Consider the following 20,821-nt stretch of genomic DNA (forward strand, 5'->3'; position numbering starts at 1 on the left):
CCTCTTTTTTTTTCCTTTGTTAGAGAAGTTATGGGTTTACAGAACAATCATGCATAAAATACAGGAGTCCCATATATCACCATATTATTAACACCTCGCATTGGTGTGGAACATATGTTACAATCGATGAAAACAAATTTCTATAATTGTACTATTAACTCTAGTTCATGTTTTAACTTGGGTTCATTGTATACGTCTATGGGGTTTAAAAAAATTCTTATTCTGTTACCATACACACAATCTAACATTTCTCCTTTTAATCATATTTAGATATATATTTCAGTGCCGTTAATTGTGTTCACAATGTTATGCTACCCTCGCCACCACCCATTACCAAAACCTTTCCGTCGTTCCAGTTAGGAACTCTGTACATTTTAAGATTTAACTTTCCATTTCCTATCCCCACTCTGTCCCCTGGTAACCTGTATTCTAGATTCTGACTCTATTATGAGTTTGCTTATTCTGATTATTTCAAGTCAGTGAGATCATACAATATTTGTCCTTTTGTGTCTGGCTTATTTCACGCAATGTGGTATCTTCAAGGTCCGTCCACGTTGTCACAGGTATCAGGACTTCATTCCTATTTTCTTTTTTTGATGGTTTCATTTTTATTGTTTAAATGGCTGCAATATAAATCCAGCTAGCATTGTAGCAATTTCATAATTGGTAATATGCATATCTACAATAATACTGTGACAGTTCCATACTGTGGATTGTCACACAAAGTATTGTGTGAACATCTTTATCAGATACAGTCTTTAGGTAAATAATAAATGTTTTCAAATTCCCTAAATATACCATTTTGAGCCATTTCATTCCACCAGGAAAATACAGGTTCTTTCCTCTCTTTTAATAAAATTGAAATAGCAAAATAATTACATTTAAATAAATAACGTTATGATGATGATATTTTAAAAGTCACCATAAAGCGAAAGCCCTCCTTCTGGGTTCAGGCTGCCCAGCCCGAAACACCCGCCCTCCCCATGCTCAGGACAGGCCAGTGGTTTTCTGCCTAAGGGTCAGGGCTGAAGCCACGCCAGCCTTCCACTTCTCCCTCCCTTTTTCCTTTCTTCTTGCTTTTATTTTTCAGAAGTCAGTAGTTAGAAATTCAGTTCAGAGAGGTTGACAGGGATTTCCTACTGAAAATCAGAAAACAACCCAGAGGTTTCAAACACTCAACTGCAGGGCACTGGGCTCCAAGGACCCTTCCCTGAAAGGCAGCTTCTGCCCCACCCTGAAGGGGCAGTGAGTGTGACCCTCACCCCCACCCCCACGCCCAGACGTGAGGGCAAGCTGCCCCCCATCCCCAAGATGGGGGGTGGGATGGGCAGGAGTTTGCAGCACTGATGGTTTCCATGGGGGGTGGCAGGGGGCTGATCAGGTGGGCCATGGTGTCGGGAATGTGGATTTTCAGGGGCAAGATCTGGGGCTGCAGGGCTACACCAGGGCCTCCCATCTCTCACTGGGCAGCGCGGTGACTGTGGTCTTGATGTTTGTGCTGGGAAACCTGGATGCACACAAGCGTGGCAGCTGCGACGACCTCTGGAACGTGTGGTCCATGAACACACGGTTCTTACTCAGGTAACAGAGGGAGAAGCTGCTGCAACTGGCACCAACATCAGGCCTGGGCTGCAGGAGCTGCCAACTCAGGCCTCCACTTCATTTCTTTTCATTGCTACATTTTGTTTTCCATTGTAAGTGTATTTCACACTGTTTATCCATTTGTTGGTTGATGGACACTTGAGTTGCTTCCGTATTTTGGCAATTGTTGATAATACCACTGTGAACATCCATGTGCAAATATCTATCTAAGTCTCTGCTTTCATTCTTTTGATATATACCTAGTAGGGAGATTGCTGGGTCATATCTATACTTAGCTTTCTGAGAAATGCCAAACTGTCTTGCACAGCAACTGCACCATTTTGCATTGACAGCAGCAATGAATGAGTGTTCCTATTTCTCCACATCCTCTCCAACACTCGTTATTTTCTACTTTTTAAATAGCATTCATTCTAATGGATATCTCTCATGGGTGTCTCTAATGGTATCTCATGGTGGTTTTGATTTGTATTTGCCTGATGGCCATCTTTTCATGGGCTCTATGGCCATTTGTATATCTTCTTTGGAGAGATGTCTCTGCAAGTTTTTGCCCTTTTAAAATTGGGCTATTTGTCTTTTTGTTGCCAAGTTGAAGGATTTCTTTATATATTCTGGATATTGAGCCTTTATTGGATATGTGGTCTCCAAATATTTTCTCCCATTGTGTAGGTTGTCGTTTTGCTTTCATGATAAAGTCTTTTGTAGCACAAAAGTTTTTCTCTTTTGATGAGGTCCCATTTTATCTATTTTTTCTTTGTATCTTTCGGTTTTGGTATAAAGTTAAGAAACCATCCTCTAACACAAGTTCCTAAAGATACTTCACCATGTTTTCTTCTAGGAGTTTTATAGTTCTGGCTCTTATATTTAGGCCTTTGACACATTTTTAATTTATTTTTGTACATGGTGTGAGATAAGGGTCCTCCTTTATTTTTGCAAATAGAGATCCAGTTTTCCCAGCATCATTTGTTGAAGAGACTATTCTTTCCCAATTGACTGGTCTTTGCCCCCTTGTCAAAAATTAGTTGGCCATAAAAGTGAGGGTTGATTTCTGAGCTCTCAGTTTGAATCCTGTTGTCTGTATGTCTGTCCTTGTGCCAGTACCACATTATTTTGATTGCTGCGGCTTTGTAATATGTTTTAAGATCAGGAAGTATGAGTCCTCCAACTTCATTCTTCTTTTTCAATACAACTTTAGCTATTTGGGGCCCCTTACCCTCTAATACAAATTTTATGATTGCCTTTTCCATTTCTACAAAGAATGTTGTTGTAACTTTGACTTGGATTGCATTCAATCTATAAATTTTTTGGGAAGGATTAACATCTTAATAATATTTAGTCCTTGAATCCATGAACATGGTATGTCCTTTCACTTTTAGCAATGTTTTGTAGTTTTCTGTGTGCAAGTCCTTTACATCCTAAGCAAGATTTATTCCTACATATTTGATTCTTTTAGTTGCTATTATGAATAAAAAACATTTTCTTAATTTCTTCTTCCAATTATTCATTGCTTATATTTATAGATAATCCTGATATTTGGGTATTGATCTTGTTTATTAACTCTAGGAGCTCCAGATTTGTTTTGGTCCCCTAACCTCTTCAATGATTATTTTTAAGTTTCTATAATTTTGAGATTTACTCTTTGTGCTGTAAAATTCTATGAGTTTTGACAAACACATAATTTTATGTATCTACCAGTATAGTATCATATGGAATAGTTTCACCACCCTAAATATTACCCTGTGTTTCACCTATTCATCCCTTTACCCCACCCCTCAAATCTCTGGCAACCACTGATCTTTTTAGTGTCTTTATAGTTTGCCTTTTCCAGAATTTAGTATAGATGGAGTCATAGCATATGTAATGTTTTCAGACTGGCTTCTTTCACTTAACAATATGCATTCATTGTTCCTCCATCTTTTTTGTGGTTTGATCATTCATTTCTTTTTATCACAGAATAATATTCCATTGTGTGAAGATATCACAACTTATCCATTCTCCTATTGAAGGACATTTCTGTTGCTTCCAAGTTTTGGAAATTATGAATAAAGCTGCTACAAACACTCAAGCGCAGGCTTTTGTCTGAACATAGGTTTTTGAATCAATTGGATAAATTCCTAGGAGTACAATTACTGGATGATACGATGAGACCATGTTTAGCTTTGTAAGAAATTGCCAAGAGTCTTCTAAAGTAGCAGTACCATTTTGCATTCCCACAAACAATACATCAGAATTCTTAAACTGTAAGAAAAGCAGGACTTCAATTTACAGAATGTCATTGCTACAGAATATCTCTTCATGGAGACTAGGAAGACATTCCGTTTCCATGGCTCATGCCTTCTTGGAGTTTAATTATGAACTTCTGCAGTTTTGGGGAAGCAGCATTTATGTCTGAGGGGAGAGAGAAGTATAACTCTTTTCCTCATGCACTCAGCTAACACATTCTTGCCATAGCAGTATTCACTGGCCAGCGTACACCTGTAGAAGGCTACTGGAGCAATGGAGCAAATAACTCTGTACTTAATCCCACAAAGACTAATATCTTATCAAGGAAAGAGAGAATATTATATTCTCTTTATATATTTATATATATTCTTTCTTTATATTATTAATATCACCACTTTAAATATAAGAGATTTCAGGAATAAAAGACCAAGTGATTGCCTCTAGGAGATTAAAACCAAGACAAGTAGAGCAGGTTTAACTATAAGCCCTTTACTAGAGCCCTGGGATCAAAATCTGAGTTTGTGATGTACTAGTTATGTGCTACTAGGCAAGTTTCTTAATATCACTGGGTCTTGATTTCCCATCTGTAAAATGGGAATAATATTTTTCTCACAGGGCAGCTGGAGGATTAAATAACATATATAAAGCACTTACTGCAATATCAAGAACATGGTAAAGACTCAATAAAATATTAACTCTATGACAGATGTTGTGGTGCTCCACAAAGACCCCTTTTTCAGGATTCAGGTGCTTTTCCCCCCAGGAATGTGAGCTGCAGATGGTTCAGAGCTCAGTCACCTTCCCTTACCCTTGTCCCTCCAAGTGCTCTCAATAAAAAGAAATAGGGTCAGTCGAGGTTACTCACTCCTAGCCTTAGAGTCAATCAGTATACAATGACTATCGATGCAGGAGTAGAAAACCCAGCTCTGTTTCTTAGTCCAGGTCAACTCTGAGGGGTGAGCCTCGAGCTCCTGAGCTCCCACTGGGACTGGCAGACTCCTCTGTTGAAATTACAGAGCTCGACTTCACCCTCACAGTTCAGCTTCACCCTCTGCCCAATCATGCGTCTCTCGACACTCCCCTACAAGTGTTATTCCTAAGAGCTCGTCCCAACAAACTCCCTGCATGCAAATCTCCACCTCAGGAAAGCTGACCTAAGACAGCTAGCGTCACCCTTATCATCACTAGCATCATGGTTGTTTATTCCAAGCCCTCTCCATCCTTGCACACAGCCCTGTGCACTGCAGCAGTACATTCCTCAGTCATTTATTTGACAAACCACTTCTTCTTGCAAACAGACTGGTTCTCACCCCTCCAAAGTGATGACCACCTGAACTGTTCAACCCAGACTAACATATTGGTTATCTCCTTAGTATGGCTAGTGATGGTGGAAGATGGCAGGTGAGGACGAGCAAAGACAGCAGGAAAGAGATTTTTTAGCTGGTAAAAGTTCTCCAGTGCAGCCAAGGCAAAAATCAATAGAATAGAATAAAAAGTGAGATTTGAAGGAACTTTAGGGCCAGCACCAGAATGCTACAGATTCTACGAAAAAGCATAGGCTTTGAAACCTTGATGTTCGACTTCTAGCTTACAACACCATGAGATAATAAGTTCCTATTATTTAAGAAAAAAATTATTCCACAGAGAAACTAACATTGAAGAACTTGCTTGGAGCTTATGAAAAAAATAAAGTCTTTTTATTTCTAGAACTCTTCTTTCTCTGATGAGTTCAAAACAATTAATAGTCACATCTAATTAGTCCTCACAGTTTGAGGTTTCTCATAATTGAGAAGATTTTCCAGGGGTGCTATTCAGGATTCATTTAAGAGATTCTGAAGAGGTATTTTTGACACACAAAAAATATTTATAAATCTAATCAGTTCATTCGGTCCATTATCTGATGGGAGAAATATGGTCTGCCTAGAGTTGGCATGAGTGTTCCCCAGAAGCAGCAGACCCTTAGAATGGGGATGGAAAACCTCCTGAGCCATTTGGCAGCAGCCTTTGGAAGCTTGGTATTGAGAGGCATTCAGAAATCAAGTCCAGGCTTAGTAGGAAAGGAAGTCGTGGTCAATTTATAAATCTTACGTGAACATGCAAGCGTGACAAATCCTTGACAACAACCTTACCCTAAGAGGTTCTTGCTAGAAAACGTGGTCCCAGAACTGACAATGTCTTCATGTTGCCAACCTGGCAATTAAACCAGGTTAGACAACTGCACATTCCCTTTACCTGGCTCCCAGAAACTGAGTCAGGGCCCATAGAAACATATAGACGAGAGGCTTAGGAAGACAGTGTCCACCCTATAATTGTGGCTAGATAGAGTTTCCAGTCCCCTCCTTTTGTCTCATTCCTTCCCTGGTGGTTAGAAGGCTTTTAACAATATTGTTAATCCATAAAGTTTAATCCTTATTAGCAAGAGAAAGCTTTGCTTGTGTTATGGATTCTCCTGTTCCAACGGAGGGCTGTAGGATACAGACCCACGACTGACCTTCCAGGATATGACCAGTGTATTTACCTCCTTTATTTACCCCAAAGGTGATGCCTTAAAAGAACACACATATCTTATAGTTCTAGAGGCCAGAAGTCCAAAATCAGTTTTACTGGGCCAAAGTCAAGGTGTTGACAGAGCCATCCTTCCTTTGGAGGTTCTAGGGGAGAATGGATTTCCTTGCCTTTTCAAGCTTTCAGAACGGCATTCCTTGAATTCCTTAGCTTTGGGCTCCTTCCTACATCCTCAAAGCAGCAGCATGGCATGCTGCTTCAGTTGTCACATTGCCTTCTTCTATAGTCAAATGTCCCTCCACCTCCCTCAAATAAGGAGACTTGTGATTACATTAATCCAGGATAACTCCCATCTCAAGATTCTTAATTTAATCACATGAGGTTCCAGGGATGAGGCCCTAGACATCTTCGGTAGCTATTACTCAGCCTACCTGGGTATCTTTGGGGGCTGCTTCTCAGACAGGAGTTCACCACACCCTCAAATTAAGGATGGGCATACGTGGGAAGGGAGTGCATTGGAAAGGAAAGAAGGAAGGGCATCAGGCCAGGGAGAGGGGTTGAGGGAGTGGGGTGTGGGACAAGGGGTGAGATGTAATCAGGTAGAGGCTGAGTCTTTAAGAGCTGGAAAAAGCAAAGAATGTTTACACCTTCCTCTGGACTCCAGATTATTCTCTTTCTGCAATGTACTCTACCCATATGCCCCTCCAGACATAACACTCACTGATCAGGTCAGAATCCATTCATGTTGTCTCAATTATATTTGTTACTTTTTCCTAAATGTAAAATCAATACACATTCATAGAAGAAACTTGGGGAGGTAGATAAAGTAAAACACACCTACAATGCCTCCACTGTTAAAAATCTGGTTTATTACAACCCATCTGAGTTCATCTTTGTTGAATTGGGTCATCGGAATATTTCAGCTTCAATCCTGCCAAGAATCCTTATTCAGAACAGAGATAGCCTTTAAATTTGTGTTTTATAGATGAAAAGCTCAGATAGAAAAGATGTGAAGTGTTTCATCCAGAATCATTCATTAGAATCAATAAAAAAGAATGAAACTTCATCCTCTTCCTTCTCATTATTTCTTCTAGTTCTGATCAAAGACTTCTTGGTATTTCATGTCCAATTAAAAATTTCCAAATTCCTACTCAGGATCTTAATGCTTCATTTGTTATACATCTTGGTGGTACATCAACCTTTTGACACTTTTTCCCCCAAGTCATAAGTCATTATCTTCCTTTCCCTGATCAGAAGCTATATTGCTATTATAAATCACACTAGAATATAAAAATGATTAATTTTTTTAGCCTGTCAAATCCCTGGAGAAGAGTGGAGCAAGAATAAACCTAATGCAAGAATTTATTTGTTGAGCACACTTTTGATGATGAGAGAACTAACAGGTCTTTTCCTCACTAATGGTCAATTTGAATCTTAATCAGAAATAAATAAAATCAGCTCTAGTTATTTGACAATGAATCAATTATCATAACACTGTTACATTTTAGGGTATGTTTCTTTATTGAGCTAAAGAAGACTCAGAAAGAACTGAGAAGGTGCTTAAAGAGCTTGAAAATGAAGTCATTCATTTGAATTGTAGAGATCAACATATTCTCAAATTAATCCATTATCTAATCCACTGCCAGAATGCTATACACTGTAGATGGGGATTTATTCAGTTACACATCTACAGTTCCTTGGAGGAAAGGCAGCTGGCTTTCCTCTGGGTTTCTCTGTCACATGGGCAGGTGCACAGCTACGTCTGCTGGGCTTCCCTCCCAGCATCTGGGCTCAAACAGCTTTCCCCAGGGTGATGCTTCCCTGCAGCTCCAAACATCTGGGTCTGTGTTGGCTCTGAGCTCTGAGCTGAGTTGTACTGGGCTGTGCTGAGTGAGCTCCTTCTGTCTCTTCTGACTTCCTTTTAAACCTATAATTGATCAAACTAAGCATCACTTACTGTGGAAAGCACTCCCCTTAGCTGACCACAGATGTAATCAGCCATAGATGAATTTTACATGCTAATGATTTAAGCCTACAGCAACAGAACAACCAGGTACCATTGCCTGGCCAAGTTGACCCTGAACCAAACCACTACACTCATTATTCCTTGTGTGCGCCCCACCTGCTGATTGAGCCACCTGAGCTAATTGTGCTTCCTGTCCACCCCTCATGGCACCCCTCTCTCTCTGGGACCTGTAAATAACAAACTATCTTTTCTGGTGCATTATGGCCTCAGTTTCCGATTGTATTGCACCTGACCTCCACCTGGACCCTAATTAAAAATCCAACTTAATCAATTCAGGACACATGCTATTCAGTAGGATTAATAACTTTTATAATGTTTCAGGACCCACACCCACCTCCACTTACCTTCTTTTTACCCCAAATACAAATGCTACACTTATTTTGCATTAACTCCCCACTGCCCCGGTTCCCACCCCAAGTAGCCTGTACTGTACTTTCTGTCTTTATGAGTTTGCATATTCTCTGATATTTTCTTTATGGTTACCATGGGGCTTAAAGTTAGCATTCTAAATATGTAAAAATTTGGTTTGCTTTGACACCAACTTAACCTCTTCACCAGCATACTTCACTAGCTATACCTCTCTGCCCCCCAAGTTTACAGAGTTGTAAGAAGAATATGTACTTTAAGTGTAGAATCACTGATTTACCATTACATTTTATGTATTTGTCTTTTGGATCTAGTAGGAAGTAAAAAGTGGATTTCCAAACAAAAAAAGTAAAATATTACTGACATTTAATATATCCCTGTAATTATCTTTGCCAGGGAACTTTATTTCGTCCTGTGACTTCAGTGAATTGTGTAGTATCCTTTCCTTTCAACCTGCTGAACTCCCTTTAGCATTTCTTACAGGACCAATCTACTGGTGATGAAGTCCCTCAGCTTTTGTTTATCTGGGAGTATCTAATTTCTCCCTCATTTTTGAAAGGCAGTTTTGCCAGATACAGAATTATTGGTTGGCAGTTTTTTTTTCACTTTCATCACTTTAGATATGTCTTCCCACTGACTTGACTCCCTGATTTTGATGAGCAACTGAAACACTGTTATTGAGGGTCCCTTATATGTGACATGTTGCTTCTTTCTTTCTTACAACTTTCAAAATTCTCTATCATTACCATTCAATAGTTTGATTATAACATGGCATGGTGTGGGTCTGTTTGTATTTATCCTGTTTGGAATTCACTGAGCATTTTGGATGTATATATTCATATCTTTTGCCAAATTTGGGAAGTTTTCAGCCATTACTTCTTTAAATAATCTCTCTCCTTTCTCTCTTCTTCTTCAGGTACCCCGCAATGCATAGATTGGTATACTTGATGGTGTCCCACAGGTTCCTCAGGCTCTGCTCACTTTTTTTCATTCTTTCGTTTTTCTGCCCCAAATCTGGATGATTTCAGTTGCCTTATCTTCAGGTTCACTGATTCTTTCTTCTTCCAGCTCCGACTGCTCTTGAACCCTTCCAGAGAATTTACAATTTCTCTTACTGTGGTCTTCAGCTTTATTTGGTGCCTTTTCACAATTTCCATCTCTACGTACAGCTTCTTTGTGTTCCTCTATCATTTTCCTGACTTCTTTTCGTCTTTGTCCATGTTTTCCTTTAGCTCTTTGAGCATATTTAGGGCCATTTTTGTTTAAAGTCTTTGTCTGGAAAGTCGCAAGTCTGGTCCTCCTCACTGATGGTTTCTAACATTTTAATCTTCTCCTTTGCCTGGGCCATTGTTTCTTGTTTCTTTGTGTGTTTTATGACCATTTGTTGAAACCTGGACCATTTTATATTTTAATGTGTTATCATTGAAATTTAGACTCTGTGGCATCTATTCCTTAAGCTTGTATTCAGCCAGTGTTATGACTGAGCTTTCCTTATACGCCAGGAGATAATGAAAAAAAGAAGGAAATAAAGAAAACACCTTTCCCAGTCTTTGCAAATTGAACCCTGTGATTGCTGTCCTTCAGGCCTTATTCATACAGTGAGTTTGGAGACTAGCTCCAGGCCAAAGCATACGGCTTCCCATCCTCCGTTATGTGCATGAGTCCTGTCTCAAGCATGCTTATTATGACCCTAGGAATTTCCCCATCTATATGGACATGAATGTCCCCTCCTCCCTAGAAACAGTTTCTGCCCCTCTGGGCACTACACTATATGTCCTACAGCCAGTATCTCTTGTCCCAGGCAGCAGAACTTGACTTCTTTCTCACAACATTCTGTAGGTGAGCTCTGTAATCTACCTTCTGCATGAAATTCTGGAACAGTGTGTCCTGTTTAGGCCACCACCAAACAGATTGGGCCAGAGGTAATGCTCCAATGTGTGCATGAGGGTCATCTACTCCCTCGAGAACCAAGGGCCAGGACCAGGAACCATGCTGGGCGTGCAAGCTGGTGAGTTGGGGGGAGGGGCCAGCCAGGTCATCACAAGATCCCAGCAGTTTTAAGTCACCTTTTTCTTGATTCGGTGCCCACCTTGTTCCTGCAACCTTTTAGCTGTTTCCCAAAACTTATATGAAAATGTTTCTTTCAGTACTTGCTATTGCTCAAAGCTTCTGTGGGTTTGGGGAGAGGAACTCTGAAGCATGTCATTCTGCCATCTTGGTTGGGTCCATTGGTTTTTGAAAAAGGAACAAAAGCAACTCAACAGAGGAAGGATAATCTTTTCAGTTAATGCTGTCGGAACAACTAGATATTCACAGCTTAAAAATATAAACCTAAAACTAAACCTCATACCTTACATAAAAATTGACTCAATTGTATCATAGATAAAAATGCAAAGGGTAAAAGTATTAAACTTTTAGAAGAAATCATGGGAGTCGAGCTTTGTGCCCTATAGAATGGTAAAAATCTCTTAGATATGACACTAAAGGCACAATCCATAAAAGAAAAAAAAAATGACTTGCTCTTTGCCACAACTAAACCTTTTGTTCTGCAAAAACTGTGTTGAGGATGAAAAGACAAGCCAAAGATTAATATAAAATATTTGCAAAATCACGTATCTAACAAAGGACTCCTATTTAGAATATAAAAAGAACCCTCTAAACTCATCAGTAAGAAAGAAAACAACCCAATTAGGAAATGGACAAAAGACTTAGACACTTCATCAAAGAATATATGGATAGCAAATAAGAATATAAAAAGATTTTCAATATCATGGGCCATTAGGGAAATTCAAATTTAAACCTCAATGGGATATCATTATACCTCTACTAGAATGGCTCAAATTAAAAAATGCTGACAGTACCAAATACTGTGAGGATGCAGAGAAACTATGATACATTGCTGGTGCAAATGTAAAATGATACAGCCATCCTGGAAAACAGTTTGACAGTTTCTTAAAACATACGTTTACTATATGACCCAGCAATCACACTCCTGATGCTTTAGCTTAGAGAAATGAAAATGTACATTCACCCAAAAATCAGTACATAAATGTTCATAGCAGCTTTATTTGCAATAGTTAAACCTGAAAATAAGCCAGATGTCCTATTGGATAATCAACTGTGGTATATCCATCCATACAATGAAATATTACTCATCAAAGGAATCAATTATTACTATATCCAACAACTCGGGTGAAACTCGAGGACATGAGACTGAGTGAAAAAGAAAGTCAATCTCAAAGGGCTACATACTCTATTACTCCATTTATACAACATTCTCAAAGTGGAAAAACCGTAGGGCTGGAGAACAGATTGGTGGGTGCTAAGGGGTTGAGGATGGGTACAACCACTCAGGGGTAACAGGAGAAAGTTTCCCCATGGTGATGAAACAGTTCTGTATTCTGATTTGTTAAGGTTATTCAAGTCTACACTTACAATAAGATTTCATAGAAATATCAAAGAAAAAAGTGGTTGGTATTCAGATGAGGTCTGTCCCTGAGTTAATGGATTTGTATCAATACCACTTTCCTGGTTTTGACAATGTACTATGCTTCCATAAGATGGTATCATTGGAGAAGTTGGGTGAAGAGTGCACAGGAATTATCTGTTCTATTTTTGCAACTTCTTGAGTCTTAAACTATTTCAAAGTAAAAAGTTATTTTTAAAAATATTACAGCTACTCTCTATTGTACTATGATCAATTTAGAGAAAGGTCTGGCCAGCTTATGTAATAAAGCAGACAAGAAGTTTAGAATAGTTAATCCTACTGACATTTTATACAGGCCATTAAAAAAAAAAAAAAAAACAATTTCTCAGACTCTTTGGCAACCAGATGTGGCCATTTACGAGTTCCAGCCGGTAATATGTAAGTAGATATCTGCTGGTACCAGCTCTTCCCTTCTGCCTTTCTCTTGCCTTATCTGTGGACATGATCAAGCAGCCGTTTTGTAACCAAGAGGATAAAAACCAGAGGCTAAGAATGGTGGCACAGAAGGAGACTGGACAACATACCTCTGAACTGGTTTGGAGACAAAAATGTCTACCCATTTAAGCCACTGTGCCAAGGCAATCAGAACCTTTCAAACATATCTGGGCACACCCTCGGGAGAACAAATGAAGTCAGTGGGTCCTGGAGATCATAATTTGGGTTACTTTTGTGCTGCCTAATTTGCTGATTCCCAGGATCGCTATTACGGGAAGAGCAAGGAGAGAACGAGTAGAGACCACTCAGTATATAACAAATAAAGTTCACCTCAGTAGTTCTTCCCTCCTCTGAATGCCTAAGAAAATAAAATCCTTTCCCTGCCGTTTCTGGCATTCAGACCAGGCTGCATCCAAGCACTAGTAATCATTGCTAGTCCCTACTCAGCCTCTCACCCCTGAACTATTTTCCCTCTTGCCTTGAGGGAAGAACTGCTTTATTCTATTCTACCCAGTTTCTTCTGATCCCCAATTTCTAATCCCAAACCCCTTTCATACCACCTTTTAAAACTTGTATGACTTTATCTACCTATGTCTTTTTTTAACCATCTTTGTTGTATTTCTTCATCCTATCTTTTTTTTTTTTTTTTTTTTTTGCATGGGCAGGCATTAGGAATTGAACTCAGGTCCCCAGCATGGCAGGTGAGAACTCTGTCTGCTGAACCACTGTGGCCCACCCATTTCTTCATGCTTTTTTTTTTATTTTTTTAATATTTTTATTGACAAAACATAATAATGTACAGACACAAGCATCCTTAACATAGGAACATTCCATTCTGGGTATATAATCAATGACTCACAATATCATTACATAGTTGTATATTCATTACCATGATCATTTCTTAGAACATTTGCATCACTCCAGATAAAGACATAAAAAGAAAAAAGAAAAAAACTCATACATACCATACCTCTTACCCCTCCCTCTCATTGACCATTGGTATTTCCATCTACAACAATATATTTTAACCTTTGTTCCCCTATTTCTTTTTTCTATACCCATTGCCACTGCCTTTCACTGATCACTAGTATTTCAATCTACTCAATTCATTTTTTTTTATTAATGGAAAAAAAAAGAAATTAACACAACATTTAGAAATCATACCATTCTACATATGCACTCAGTAATTCTTAACATCATCACATAGATGCATGATCATCGTTTCTTAGTACATTTGCATTGGTTTAGAGGAACTAGCAACACAACAGAAAAAGATATAGAATGTTAATATAGAGAAAAGAAATAAAAGTAGTAATAATAGTAAAAAAAAAACCCTATAGCTCAGATGCAGCTTCATTCAGTGTTTTAACATGATTACTTTACAATTAGGTATTATCGTGCTGTCCATTTTTGAGTTTTTGTATCTAGTCCTGTTGCACAGTCTGTATCCCTTCAGCTCCAATTACCCATTATCTTACCCTGTTTCTAACTCCTGCTGGACTCTGTTACCAATGACATATTCCAAGTTTATTCTCTAATGTCGGTTCACATCAGTGGGACCATACAGTATTTGTCCTTTAGTTTTTGGCTGGACTCACTCAGCATCTTCATGCTTTTTATAACATGCTTTTTAAAATGTTCCTATGTTTCCTAACACTCATGCCTTGAATCCACAGTGCCCTCTGGAGCTCCGCTTCCTGTGTCTGTCACAGCTGTCAGATAGCTTTATGGTTCACAGCCACGCACAGTCACTCCCTCATTGTCGGGGACCACTCTGATGCTCCAATGGCAGGAGTTGTGGTTGTGACACCCCATGGGCCACAAAGTATAAAATATGCACTATTTAGTCCTTCACAGAAAGACTGCGTCACCCCCTACAGGTTATCAAGTATTCTGAGTTACTGTAAAACATCAGCATCTGCAAACCACAATGGCAGTGTTCATGTACCACCAGCTAGGGAAAACTTCAGCCACTTGTTTGGCTTTTGCCACTATTTGGTGATTGGTTTTTGCCACATTTTTGAAAAAGGACATTTACTCTCTTATTCAATGTCCTCAATTGCCATATAATATTCTGAATCAAGAACCTGATACTAAAATATAGTTATTAGAAAAATACAAAAAAAATAGAGTATGGCTTCCACAAATAAAACATAAGATACATGTGAAACATCATTCCCAGATTTGCTACTGTATTTTTTCTGAACTACTATTATTAATATTAGCTTATTTTTAAGGGGACATTTTGTTTGGACAGAAAAAATCCTGCTAAATTATTTATATGGAATGTAGTATCACTCTTTTGTTGGATCAGTGAACTAGATGACAGTTCAATTTGAGCTTCAATTTGAGGCATCGGAAAAAACCTTTAGGGGAATCGTTTGTGGTTTTGGCAAAAAATATATTGCCTTTCAGAATAGAGCTTATGTGGTATGGAATAAGAAGGCTGTAAGAGAAGAAATAATTATACCACAGTAACATGCCTGCTCACTGGAATAAGATTTATTTTTAATAAGTAGGAGAAAAAGGAAAATAAAAAGAGAATGAAAATATGTTTTCAATCAATTCAAACTAAAGTTTCAGAATTTAGGAAGCCTGAAAATGATTCCCAAAAAAATGTAATTGCCTTCTTGCTGGGATGCAGAAAGACTTTGCACTGATGGTATAAATGAAAAATGGAACAATTGCTGAAAAGCAATTTTGAAATATTTATCAAGGGCCTTGAAAATGTTCATAGCTTTTAATCCAGTTAGTCTATTTCTAGTTATGTATCCTCAGGAAATATCTAAAATGTGGATGGAGATATGTGCATGATGGTGTTAATTGCACTATTACTCATGAGTGAAAATAGGAATAAAATGACTAAATTAATTGTCTGTGAGATTCCAGGCACCATGCTAGGTGCTAATGGCTGAACGAAACAGGCTGCAACAATCGAGTAACATTTCTGCCGTGACAGGAAGGCGCTGTAGCAGTTCCCACTCCAGCTGTTACACAGAATCTATGTCCCTTTGTATTAGTGTGGGGGCGGGGGGGGGTGGCGAGGTCAGGGGAGGAGGGAGGCAAGTGTGGAAGTGTTGGTGGCGGGGGCAGTCCAAACCGTGAAAGGGAGGGAAGTGGTCTTGTGAGAGCTTTCCGGGCACAGGAACCAGGAACATGCTGAATTTAAATATGAAATTACAGAGTAAAATGCAGGCACCCAACGTTGTAGACACCTGTATATAGACGTAAACTTTCTTAAAAAAAAATACAAAAACAACTTGATTTTGGCCTCACTTACATCTGGTGGAAATGCAGTGTATATCTGTTACAGATATGTCCAGTCCTAGACATATCCCTGGAAAGAGGGAAGGGCTGTTGTATTTTCTAAAATTATTTATTCTGGAACTGCAAAATATTTTCTGAACTAAATCTACACTGAGTTTTTTATACAGCTAAAATCGAGAAGCAAGGTGTCTCTTATTTTTATTTCCTGAGAAGCATATCAAGAATCAGGAGAAGATATGCCTCATATTCAAATCTATAGTCACGCACATAAAAATTCACCTTCATCAGCAATGTTAATCCCATATGAATTTTTTTAATAGACTTGAGGGAATGGGTATGTCTGAGAATGTGAAATGGCTCTTTCTAGGTGCCTTACTTATTACATGTTCCTCTCCCTTCAAGCCCTGCCGCCTCTCCTCTATACTGACATCTGATTAGTGTATTTGGAAAATTAACAAGTTTCAGTAATTGTTGTGTTACATAAAAAGTTAAATAAGGGGAAGCTGGGTGAAGAGTATTTTTGCAGCTCTTCTTCAAGTACAAAATTAATACAAAATTAAAAGTTAAAAAAAAAAGTAACATTAGAGCCATGTGTATAGTATGCTGCTATTTGTGTTAAGAGGGGAAAAAAGAAATATAAATATGAATGTGATTTCAGATGGTTAGACTATCTCTGAAAGCACTCTTAGGAACAAGTAACTGGTTAACTCTGGAGAAAGGGAACTGGGGGAGGGTGGAGAGGCAGGGATAGGAGAACAAATTTTCCCTTGTTAGCTTTTTGTGCATTTTGAATTTTCTACCATGAGAATATTTTACTTATGCACAAAAAATTAAAATTGAAAACTGGCCAACTTGGAAGACCCATTCTATCTCCAGAGTTCTTCACGAAGTCAGCAGAAGCAGCTTAACTTTTTCTGCCCAATCCTGCTTCCTTCCGTTTTCTTCCTTAGGTGCTGATCCCAAAGGCACTTCTTAACAAACAGGGTGCATGCTCAACTCCTCCTCAGAGAATGCACCCTAGGAAAACCAACCTGGGATACCAGTCTCACACATATTCTTTTATCAGATTTGTAAAATTTGCAAAAGTAAGATATTTTAATTGTGATTGGTAAAGATGGCTGTCCCTTTCCATCTCAGCTTCTTCATGCTTCCCAGTATGTTGGAATGGCTATGGGCATTTGGGGATCTACTTAAGTATAAGTTGAGCTGGGGATACATTTCATCTGGGTTGATTGGATACATTTGAGTTTACAGTCACTTCCTATATAGATAAGTTATGGATAGCACTGAGGGAATGGATTCCAAGCTGTGCCAACTCAGAGTAATAACGCGGTGTGCAAAGGCAGACATCCTATCGAGATGTAAATATGTTCTATGGTGGTTGACACTGGAGTTTTGTAGGTAGTGGCTGGATATATAAGGAGCCAGAAGCTAGTCTGTGAAAACTCGTTTCAACATCAGACATAAAATAGAAGAAAATACATGACTCTCATCAATGCCTACTCAAAATGGAAGTTCTCTCCTGTCAGATAACATAAAACTCAGAATATGTCAGAACAATGAGGAGAATCGATGATAAACTGGTAAGTAAATATCATCAGTTCAAAAACTATCTAAGATTAGTGACTGCCCAAGAAAACTTGAAATGCCCTGAAATCTTACAGCTCTTATATAGAGAAATCTCACAGCAATTTCCCCAAATTTAACAACCATCCTAAAATTTATATAACATCATCAGTAATGAGTAGTGAACTGAAAGAAAGCTTTTCTAGACTACTGTAAAAAATAAATTTTCATCAACCGTAAATGAAGGATTGAATTGTGTCTTCTTTCTATAGAAAATGATATTACAAAATCATCGTCAAATGAAAAGTATGATCAAAGACTATGCAGCCAAAAAGTGTAGGGGAAAAAAGTACTATACAGATATGTCAAGCAATTAATTAAAATACTATGTTATTTTTCTGGATTTTTGTATGTTTGTATATTTGTCAGCTTCTGAAATTTATAATTTCTTTGGATATAGTTTCTCATTCTAAATAAAGTTTCACATTTGTACCAAATTTGATATTCTTTCCTTAGAGAAGATCTTAAAATTTGATCAAGTTTCAGGCCCTGGATTCCCCCATGAATACAATACATTGAAAATACCAAAAGAAAGTGTAAAATAGCATTATTTCTGCATAAAAAGTCTATAATGGCTCTTAGCTAAAACATCTATCAAGACAGAAACCATTGTACTGAGGAAATTATATGTGCCCAGGGGATGGCTGTTGATGAAAATAACAAAGCTTTTCTTCAAATATTAGTTCATGCTGATGCAGTCAGTACTGGCAACACAATGCTGGCTAGAGGAATTATTAGCATCTTTGTTTTAACATTATCATTCATATGTTAATTTAATTCTTTCAACCATATCTTATGGTTAAAGCATTGTGCAGTAAAATTCAAGCCACTTAAAAACTAAATGCTGATTTACATCCATGATAATCTACCCATATTGTTCCCATTTCTTTTGGCCCTTACCCATTTCTATTTAATTTACAAACTCCAGTTCATGTGCATTAAATAGAATAACATATATGCCACTGTCATCACTAGATAAAACATGAAGAAGGAAGAAAAGTTTATTGACCCCCAGTGATTGTTCCCATGAAAAGAAAATAGATACTATAATTTTTATTGAGAGGGGTAATATATTTCAGCTCACTCATTGCATATGAATTGATTCTTACTAAAATGGATGGCAGTCCATTCACATTGAAGAGTTAATGGACATCAATATAACTCTGAACTAGAAGAAAACAAGACTTTCTGATCCCATCACTGCAAACAGAAAATTTCCAAGAATGAGAATGTAACAGATGCAGCTGGATGTCTACCAATATCTTTTCTTTCTCTACCGACAGACTCCTGGTATTCAATGGGGTGCCAAAACACCCAACTAAAAATTATATTTCTCAGTCTTCCTTGAAGCGAGAAGCTCCGTGTAACAGAGGTCTGGCCAATGAGATGAATGCACATATCACAGGTAAGGCTCTCCAGAAAGCTTCTTAAAGGGGGCAGAGTGAGATAACTAGGTCTTTTACCTCTCCCCTTATTCCTAGCTGGTATTTAGAGGTGACGAAGTGCTAGAAGCCATCTTACAACAAAAATGAACATAAAAAGTTGAACATAAAAAGTTGCACAAGGGCGGGCAACATTGGCTCAGAGGCAGAGTTCTCACTTGCCATGCAGTAGACCCGGGTTCTATTCCCAGAGCCTGCCCATGCAGGAAAAACAAGCAAACAAACATTTGCACAAGCTTGTAGCTATAAAATTTGCACAAGCTTGTAGCTATAAAGGCATGGTGGAAGCCTTACCTACCTTCTCTGGACTGCATACCTTAGACTTTCCCACTAGGTAAGTTGTCATTTTATTTTCATGGTAAAGTCTTTTAATGCAGAAACATTTTTAATTTTGAGGAGGTCCCATTTATCTTTTTTTGTTGTTGTTATTGCTTGTGATTTTGGTGTAAAGTCTAAGAAACTATTGCCTAACACAAAGTCCTAAAGATGCTTCCCTACGTTTTCTCTAGGAGAAAACATTTGATAAAATGCTAGGAGTTTTATAGTTCTGGCTCTTATATTTAGGTCTTTGATCCAATTTGAGTTGATTTGTATATGTGGTGTGAGGTAAGGATCTGCATTCATTCTTTTGTATATGGACATCCAGTTTTCCCAGCACCATTTGTTAAAGAGACTCTTCTTTCCCAATTGAGTAGTCTTTGCCCCTTTGTCAAAAATCAGTTGGCCATAAATATGAGGTTTGACTTCTGAGCTCTCAATTCTATTCCATTGGTCTCTGTGTCTGTCCTTGTGCCAGTACAAGACTGTTTTGATTACTGTAGCTTTGTAATAAGTTTAAAGATTGGGAAGTGTGAGTCCTTCAATTTACTCTTCTTTTTCAAGATGATTTTAGCTATTTGGGTTCCCTTACCCTCCCATATAAATTTGATGATTGGCTTTTTCATTTCTGCAAAGAAGGCTGTTGGAATTTTGATTGGGATTGCATTGCATTTGTAAATTGCTTTAGCTAGAATTGACATTTTAACAATATTTAGACTCCCAATCTATGAACATGAATGTCTTTCCATTTATTTAGGTCCTCTTTAGTTCCTTTCAATAATATTTTGTAGCTTTGAGTATAGGTTTTACACTTTTTTGTTAAATTTATTCCTAAGTATTTTATTCTTTTGAAGCTATTCTAAATGAAACTGATTTTTTTAACTTTCATTTTGGATTGTTCATTGCAATTGCATATGAATACAATTGATTTTTTTAATTAAATCTTGTATCCTGCAGCTTTGCTAAACTCTTTTATTAGTAAAAATTATTTTAGTTTAAAATAAACTAAATTTAATTTAAAAATGAATGTTTTATTCCATTTTTCTCTATAATTCCCCTGACTAGAATTTCAAGTTCAATGTTAGATAGAAGTGGCAGGAGCAGACAAAAACATCTTGTTTCTGATGATGGTTGGAAAGCATCTATCCTTTCACCATTAAGTTTGGCATTTGCTATACATTTTTCATAGATGCCCTCTATCAGGTCAAGTAAGCCGCCTTCCTCGTTTGTTGAGTGTTTTTATCATGAACAGATATTAAATTTTGTCAAATGCTTTTCTGCATCTATTGAGAGGATAATGTGGATTTTGTCCTTAATTCTATTGATATGGTGTATTACATTTATTGGTTTTCAAATGTTAAATCAACCTTACATTCTCGGAATAAATTCCTGTATGTCATGGTGCATAATTCTTTTTATGTGTTGCTGGATTCTATTTGTTAGTGTTTTGTTGATATTTTTACATCCATATTTATAAGAAGTGTACAGTTTTCTTTTCATGATGTGTTTGTCTGGTTTTGGCTTCAG

At 37.9% G+C, this 20,821-nt stretch overlaps 1 long non-coding RNA gene across 1 annotated transcript in view; it reads left to right on the forward strand.

The window, feature by feature from the left end:
• The first annotated feature begins 509 nt into the window (after nucleotides 1-509).
• The window catches only part of LOC143665390 (uncharacterized), a 31,632-nt gene continuing 11,320 nt past the window's right edge, over nucleotides 510-20,821 (forward strand). Inside the window, exons 1-2 of the long non-coding RNA XR_013166927.1 lie at nucleotides 510-563; nucleotides 18,818-18,939. This is a non-coding gene — a long non-coding RNA (uncharacterized LOC143665390). The remainder of the gene's footprint in view (nucleotides 564-18,817; nucleotides 18,940-20,821) is intronic.

Source organism: Tamandua tetradactyla, chromosome 21 (genome assembly GCF_023851605.1).
Source record: "Tamandua tetradactyla isolate mTamTet1 chromosome 21, mTamTet1.pri, whole genome shotgun sequence".
Lineage (NCBI taxonomy): Eukaryota > Metazoa > Chordata > Mammalia > Pilosa > Myrmecophagidae > Tamandua > Tamandua tetradactyla.